This window comes from Urocitellus parryii, chromosome 3 (genome assembly GCF_045843805.1).
Source record: "Urocitellus parryii isolate mUroPar1 chromosome 3, mUroPar1.hap1, whole genome shotgun sequence".
In the NCBI taxonomy this organism is placed as follows: Eukaryota; Metazoa; Chordata; class Mammalia; order Rodentia; family Sciuridae; genus Urocitellus; species Urocitellus parryii.
The window spans coordinates 12,109,068-12,117,869 of NC_135533.1; the positions used below are offsets into that span (position 1 = coordinate 12,109,068).

Here is an 8,802-nt window from a genome sequence, read left to right on the forward strand (position 1 = left end):
CAACCCTATGTCTTTCTACACAATCTTCTGGATGTGATGTTTTGTTGTCATCTGTTCTTGCTGTGCCTAGCCGCAACAGAACACCAGACCCGTGTCCTTCCCAAGATAGGACAGCAGCCTAGGACAACCGCTGAGAGTGTGGGAGACAGAGCGGGGAAGTACCAGGGTTTCTGCACCTGCACACTGTGATTCTGCAGCGCTGTGGCTAAGCTGCTGGCACAGAGGTACACAGCGGAGTCCCTGGGTTCCGTGGGCTGGATCTTCAAGGTAGAGGAGGAGGAATTGGGCATGGCAGCTGAGAACCGATCCTTGGGCATCCCTGTATCGTCTATAGGAGCCTGGTTTCTAAAGAAAATGAGCAACTCCAGCCCCTGCACCACAGTCTGTCTGTACCAGAAAAGGGCATTGTGGCTCAAAATAGCCTGACATCTCAGAGTCACTGTTTGTCCTTTCCGTGCCACCTCGTGCCTGGGTGTCTGGGTGACTCCAACATCTGTAAGTTCTAAAAAGAGACAGAAGTTGGGTACAGTGTAAGGAACATGATGGCATTCATAACTAGCTATGTCCAAAAGCTCAGATTCTTTATCTGGGGACTCACCTACTCTCAGGACATGCAGAAGCACACAGCTAAGGATCTTGGTAACCATGGCAGGGTATGCAGGAGAGGCTTTACCCAGAGGAGGCCCTTGTGAACATGAGCAGTGGAGCTGAGCATTCTGGGACCTCTTGCCTTCCCAGGGTAGGGGTTGGCCTGGCAGTGACATCACTGTCCCTGTCACTGCTCAGAGCACTTCCTTCCAAATGTGAATACTGACCCTCTGCAGATTGACTGCACCTCCAGCAGTTGTAACCTCTCATGTTACCCCTCCTATGCAGCCTCCCAGACCACTCCACCCTCCCTCTTGTGTCACATATCAAACTGTTGCTAGATAATTCTACTTGGATGTGCCTTCAGCACCCCAATTCTGGGACTCAACAATTTTCTTTTTAAATCTGAAGAGCTACATTATTTCTCTCACTGACCAGCCCTATCTTCTAGACACGCAAAATCAACATAATTTATTGTTTAGTAAGGGCTTTTCCCCAAACTTCTCCAGAATCGGGAAGTAGTCAGTATGAGGATGTCAAAGCAGATCCCTGGGAGGAGATGGACTCTCCAGCACACACTCCTGGTGCAAGCTGAGACTGCTTCTCTTGTGGTGCACGGTCCTCCCCTTCCCACACCACAGTGCAATCTCAAAATTGGTTAGTCCTTCAGGCACTGGTGTGGACTGAACAGAGATAAAGGAGCCCTTTACTTTTCTTTAAGGCATCTCAATAAATTCCCCTGTAGTTAATTAAGATCTTCTCACTCTTATGACAGGCTTTCAACCATTAACATTTGACTTGAAAGAAAAATCCACTGATACCAACAAATTAAGGTTCTGTTGAGCAGATGAAAATCTAGGAAATGGCCTGGTGGTTAGGGTGTGGATAGTAAAATGATTTCTGTTCCTAGAGAAGACAGAACACACTAGCTCCATGTTCTTGGTGTTGGTGCAGAAATACACCTCAATTCCCCAAACTGGAGAATATGGACCCTGAGAGAAACCAGTATTGTGTGGCTTGGATGTTAGCCAGTGCACACTAGTCCTACTGGCAGGGAATCAGCTGTGTGCACTCATTTCTTCTTAGGGTTTATTTGTGTCACTGTGTGTGTGTGTGTGTGTGTGTGTGTGTGTTTGTTTAGGTGTATACATTCTGTTCAGTCTTGTCCTGTCTCCCTGACCAGGTGTTTTGAGGCTCTGCAGCATCCAGGGACCCTGGCATGAAGAAGGCAGAAGCTGGATCCAGGGATTGGAGAGAAGATAGTACCCCTAACCCAGGGATATCACTTTGAATCAGGACCCAGTATTCCAGGATGGGGAATCTCTACCTTCACCTAGGGCTGAGCCCCAGGATATAAGGCGTCATGAAACAGGAACTGTGAGAAAATAAGAAGTTCAGCCCATGACTGGGGCATCTCTTTCCTTGGTGCTATGATCCTTCGTAGGGAAATAAATATGACTGTGGACATCCTAGGTCCTAGAAAATTTTTTTTCTGGTGATTATACATGTGGGCTTTAGAAGGTGAGGGCCCCTCTGACTCAGAACAGCTGCACCATCCCCTTGGGGACTTTGGCTTGAAATCCCATCACACAGTAGGAAGGACCCAGCCTGGTTTACAGTCTCTGTGTTGCTTTTCCTGCACGAAAGCACACAGATCTCCCACCAGCTCCCTCTCTCCCCTGTCCTATGCAGGCCTGGAAGTGCCCATGAAGCATGGACTGAGGGCCATGGAGGGGCCATTCCATACCTCCTTCAGTAGCCAGCTCACAGCTGTCTCAGTGGTCTTCTTGTGCTTGCTGAACAAGATCCTCCATTTCATCAAGGACTGTCCTGCTGCAGGAAGGGAATTGGATTGCACTATCACAGAGATGTGTGCTTTCCTCTGTCTCCATGACTATCTGGAGTGGTTCAGGACAAGGTCCTTATCTACTACAGCACCGGCCCCTAAGCAAACATCTGTGGGTTCATGAGACACGGGTAGGTGGGTGGAAGTGGATGGGAATCATGTGCTCCTCCTCTTTTTCACATGTGTGCTTCTCTGTGGAAAACAACATCAAAAACCAAAAAACACACCCTATTTTGACCTGACCTTATTGTGGGAGTGCTATGCTCCTGACTGTCTGAAGGATCCCAACCATACCTAGACCTGATGCTCACTATAGGTTTCAACCAATTTGCACAAGAATAGCGTCTTCAGTTCCAAAATTTTTTTCCCAGGGTTCAAAGTTCAGGGATCAGCCCTGAGCCTTTCATTAATCCTAAACTTCGAGATATTTCTCTCAATTCCTGTAGGAATGTAAAGTCCCAATGTCAAACTTGGTGCTGGTGAAGAGGGGCTAAACTTTGTAGCCAAGTGATCTGGCTAAGAACCCTCCAAACTGAGAGTATCAAGGCTTGACTCTCCTTTTACAGAGAGGAGGGGGGCTGGCCTACTGATTAATTTTACCATAATTGTGAGTCATGAGGCTAGAAAGAAGCATCTTCCTCATGGGTGGAAAAACCAACTTAGAGGGCCTGAGCTGAGCATGCCCAGTTTCTTCCTTCAAACTCACAGACAGATCATTCAGTTTTCCTACCATAAAGACAAGTGAGGGGAAGAAATGAGGCTTCAGAGGGTCCCCACCCCTGCCCATCAAGGGCATCTCTCCAGGGAATAAGTGTGTTTCCTTCCCCCAAAATTCCTTTCAATGCCCAAGGGAATAGCAAACTAAATTCCCATATTTTTCATCAACTCAATCTGTTCTGAACTCTGGTGTGTTCCAGGCATTGAACGGTGTTTGTTTCGATTGCAGGTCTTTTTTTAAAAATTTATTTCTACTGGAATGATATATGTTTAATAATTTTTTCTCTCCCTATGCTATTACCTAATGTTTTAAGATTAAACAGAATTTCCAAATGTTTAAAATGCCATTTGAAAGTACCTTGTTCCTTCTCAACCAACAAGAAGCATTATCCTTTTTCCATGCCATTGAACAAGTTCTTTGATTTTTGTGTTTGACTCCTGGTTCCTATCATTAGCTTCTTAGTGTCTCCTGCTAGATGGCCTCTATGATCTTCTCTGAGGAGAGCTGTGCACTTAGCAAAGTCTGGGGCATCTTAAACAAGCGCTATTAAAACAAACCCTGCACACCTTCACTTTCCTCTGTTCTACATTTCCACCTAAGCTTTGTTGAATTGTGTCAATAGAGTAAATTAAGGCTTTTTGCAACAATAGAAAAGTCAAAGCAGGAGAACAGGGAGGCTTGGTGGGAAAGAGGTCAAAGCACCTGTTGCAAGTGATGAGAAGGGTGGTGCTTGATGACATCACCTTGGAGCTACCCTGAAGGAACACAGATTTTACCATGTGTTACAGAACAGCAGCTCCAAGCACTTGATTTGCATTTGTTTCTTTAAGTCTATTTATTCCTTGATTTATGCAAAGCCTATGAATTTATTAGCTTCCATGTCAAATACCTAATTATTATTAGTGTAAAAAATGTCAACATCCCTCCTAAGGAATCAAGGCTAAGAGAGAGAAAGATTCATTCCTTCATTCATTCAGCTGATAATTATCTTGGGAGAGAAGCAAGTCTGACAAGAATTGCAGGGGAAAAGTCCTCATAAGTGAAGAGGTCAGGAAACAGAGGAGTCAACGTGTGTATAAATTGTCCACGTGAGGTTACAGACACCAAGAGTGGTGGCAGGGCCAGCAGTGAGCAGTAGGGCTGAATGAGAAGACAGAGCTGAAGGTAAGAGCACAAAACAAGAGAGTGCACCTGTGGAAGGTGGTATTGCAATGTCACAGTGTAAAGGGGTGGGGCATTAAGACAGGAGGGAGCAAAGTGGTCTGGCAGCAGAGGAGAGGAGCCAGAAGGAGGAACAGATACAAACAGGATGTCTCTCCATGCACGTTCCAAATCCACTATACTTCATTCTGCAGTATTTTTACACTGAAATCCAGAGCTCCTGAGTGACAAAATCTAATCAATGAAAAATGGAACATGGCTATGTGGCAGACCTCTGGTAAACCTGATTTGTCTTGGTCACTTGGACACAGGTATCCTTGGCACCAGTTCACAAGGATGACCTGGTTGGGTTTGAGAATCCATGGGTATAGAAATAAGGTCCTAGAAGAGAAGAATTAATGTCATTTCCAGGAGATGGCAAACGCTAAGGAGACATTGCTGGCACAGATCAGAAGAAGCATGCAGATTTGTGTGAAGAACACTGGATCTGGTGGAAAGGGGGTAAAGTAAGACTGGAGAGGCCTGCAGGATCTGGGAAGTTCTAGTGTGACTCCACATGAATGTTCCAGAGCAGGCCACTCACCATCAGAGAACATTCTCAGGATTCAGAGTCCACAGTAGCCTTCAGCTGGCACTGGGCCTTGCTCATGTGGGGCAGAGACACATGGATCTTCATTCTAGGATGGGTAGCTCACAGCTAAACTGCCTATTTTACCAAGTGCCTTTAAAAGACTCTCAGAAATATTAATTCAAATTAGAAACAAGAAATAAAAATGTTCAAAATCTTAGTTAAGAACTTTCCTTTACAATAACGATAACTCATGGGGGGAAAGGACCTGTTATAGCTTAGGAGGCGAACAGCATGGAGAGGCAGGTAAGGTGGCAGGTCAGCCCTCATCAGGGCTCCCACACCCACCTGGGGTAAAAAAGCTGGAAGACTTTTTTGGTCTAGGCTGTAGGTCCTTAAGGTTTCCCTGACCAGTGAGTTTGAGCTCACAAAAAATTTTTGAGGAATCTTGAAACACATAACCTAAATGTTATTTTCTACCAAGATTTCCAGTGTTGATAGCTTATCATTTTCTGTCTTCTTCACACCCCGAGTTGGTAGAGATCTTAGCTGGAGGAAGGAACAGGGATGACTTCATTCAGGGCTGCTGGGGCTGGAGGGAGAAGGGGAAGCACAGGTCTCTGCACCTGCACAGGGTGATTCTGCAGCTCTGTGGCTGGGCTGCTGGCACAGAGGTACACAGCTGAGTCCTTGCTTTCTGTGGACTGGATCTTGAGAGTGGAGGAGGAGGCATTGAGCATGGCAGCTGAGAACCCATCCGTGGGCCTTCCCTCATCATCTAGGACAGACCTGCTTGTGAAATAAATGAGCAACAACAACCCCTGCCCCACAGTCTGGGCCAGAAAAGATAGGTATGTCCTGATGTGGGCTCACATCTCAGCGTCACTGGTTGTCACCTTGCCTGGGTGTCTGGTTGACCCTAGCATCTGTAAGCTCTGTAAAGAAAGAGAATTGGGGGACAGGAAAGTAAAATATAGAGAGCTATTAAAAAGGAAGTTCAGCAGGAGGAAGCTAAATATTCTAAGAACTCACTGCTTCCAGGACACACAGGGCCACACAACACAGGGTCTGGCTGCTCACAGCAGGGTGAGAGCAGATGTGGGAGACCTAGAGGGCCTTTCTGAACAGGAACAAGAAAGGAATCTTAGGACATTTTATTCTCATAAGATACATCTGTTAGTGACATCATCCAGTGAGCCACTGTCCCCAACTTAAAAGCTCCTTCCAGAGGAGGCTGTAGAACTGAGTGATGAACTAAGTGGTCAGGACTGGATTCAGTTTTAAAAGACCTGAGGTACAGATCTACACGTTAGGCCCTCTGCAGTTTGTTTGACATTATCATCTCTCAATGACTCCTCTCCAGATCCCCTCACCTCAGAGCCTGCCCATTCCTTCCCTCTGCACCTCAAACTCCAAGCTCTGAAACACGAATCCCCTATCTCATTGCAACCAGCTTCTCCTGGAAGCTCTGGTATTGCTCTCACTGATGGCACAAGACCCCGTCACACACTCACAACCAAATCACCCTCTGCTAGGTACCAGCTGACCTGTGGCTCCCCAGGAGGAGGAAGAGGTCAACTCACTGTGAATCTACGGGGACTGCACTGATGTCATGAACACCTGCCTCTTCCCTATAGAAAGGACCTGCCCCCAGCACACCTCCTCTCAGGTTGGCGTTATGGAGAGCTGAAGCCTGCTGTTTCTTGGGTGGTCAATTACGTTATCTGCTTACAATGAAGGAACAGAAGTCCGCATGTGCTGTGGACACCCAGACAGCCTCCTGAGTCCCCTGCATCTGAGAGAACCTGACAACTTTAGATAACCCACAGTTACAGGCAGGCTGGAGGCATCTGATGTGCCTGCTTCCCTTGAAGGCAGAGTCCTCTTACAGGGTGTCTTGAACCTAGAGTGGAAGACTAGGCTCCTCCCTGCTTTCTAACCACCAGCATTGTTTGTTCCTTCTATTTCCAGGTGCCTACATGTGGCAGGCCAAATGATATTCCTCCACAGAGGTGCATGACTAGTCCCTGGAGCCTGTGAATATGTGACATTGCATAGCAAGGGAGACATGAAGTTTCCAGTGGAGTTACGGTGGCTCAACAGGGACATGATAAAAAGGAGATTACCCTAGAATGTCCCCCCTAGGCTGCTATGATCAGAAAGGTCTTAAGATGTGGAAGGAAAAGGAGGAAGAGCCAGAGTAACACAGCCCAAGGGAAGGCTCAAGTGGTCACTGTTGGCTTTGAAGTTGGAAGGGGCCATGAGCCAAGGTGCTGGTGGTCTCCAGTGACTGAAAAGACAAGAGAACAGGTCCTTCTCTTGACCTTCCAGAAAGTGTGATTTAAATTTATAATACTTTACTACAACTGCCATGATTTAAAAAAATCATTCTTTATGGCTTGTCTTCTTTTGTGTCTTGAATAAAGTCAAATCCTCCTTCAAGGAAATGATAAAACTACTTTATCTTTTCTAATAAATTTAAAGTTTTGCATGCCACAATTAAGGATTAGTGTACCTGAAATACACTTTCATGATGGAATGAAGTAGTCCCAGGAATGAGAAGAGGGACATATGTTTAGGGCCAAAGGAACACCCTGGGAGGACAAGTCCTCATGGGGAAATAACACACAGAGGAGAGTGTGACAGGAGCTGACAGCCAGGGGACAGGTGCAGGGAGGATGGAGAGACAGGAAGGCACATGACACAGACCCCTAGGGCTTCCCCCCAGGATGGAGGCAGCCAGGAGCAGAGGTCATGGGGGAGGAGACTCAGGGCTGAAGTTAAAGAGCCTCTAGGAGGATGAGGAAGACACTGGAGCCCTGGGGGGAGAAGGTGGTGGCCCTGAGACTGGCAAGGCCTTCCACAGGAACCTCCACTAAGATGCACTTTCCTTGTGCAGGTAGAAGGAGAGGGCTGCTGAAGGGAGCAGCAGCAAGCTAAGGGGCGGGGAGGTCTGAGGTCAGGCTGAGACTGGCAGGGGAGGCCCTCAGCACTGAGGGCTGTTGCCCAGGCTCTGAGGTCCCCAGGCTGGCAAGGGCTCTGCTTCCTGGGGTGGCCAGGGCTCCAGAGCACAGGCAGCCACAGTCTTCCTATTTATGTGCAGCCAGGAGGTGGCCCTGGAGCACTGTGTAGTCAGTGGTGGCACAGAAGTACACAGATGTCTGGGAGCGGGTGGCCGACTCCAGAGTGAGGGGGAAGTCCTCTGTGTTGGATCTGGAGACTTTATATCCGTTGGGTACTTCTCCTTTTTCAGTGTTGTTCACAGTATATGAGTAATGGATCAGCTGCAGCCCTTGCCCTGGGTCTTGTCGATACCAATACATATAGTCATAGTTGTAGGTCTGGTGGCATCTCAAAGTCACCTTTTCTCCTGTCTCTGTGATGACATCTCTTGGGCTCTGGGTGATTCCAGCCTCCATGTCTCCTGTGGTAGAAAAGGAGAAGTTTATGTCACTTCAAGAGATACTTGGATTGAGGCTTTGGACTTCCAGAGAAGGAAGCCCCCATGCCCAGCACTCACCTGCCCACAGGAGACAGCAGGCCACACAGAGGAAGAGCTTGATTCTCATTGTAGGAATGAGGGAGAGTCCCATGTCTTCGGAGTCTGTTTTGGGGAAATAGAACTTTTGCCATTAGTAGCCGAGTGATGACTTGTCCCCTACACATACATGAGCTGTACAAATAACTTACCACAACCCTTCCCTAAGGGAAAAGTCAACTTTCAATTACATATATATGTATATATAATATTGTGAAATATGGTAATATTTTATGCTACATATGCACAATTCAACATCTATGAATGGAAAGAATTTGTAGTCTGCTTTAAACTATAAGAGGGATTCATCCTTCCTAAATTTTAGGAAGAATATTTGGTCCTCTGGGCAGCTTTTATTCTTATAAGTATATAGTTTCTTATTT

The 8,802-nt window shown here is 46.8% G+C and overlaps 1 pseudogene; it reads right to left on the reverse strand.

Annotated features, from left to right (window-relative positions):
- Positions 1–7,970: 7,970 nt before the first annotated feature.
- On the reverse strand, positions 7,971–8,474 carry LOC113199655 (T cell receptor beta variable 10-3 pseudogene; annotated as a pseudogene).
- Positions 8,475–8,802: the final 328 nt, after the last annotated feature.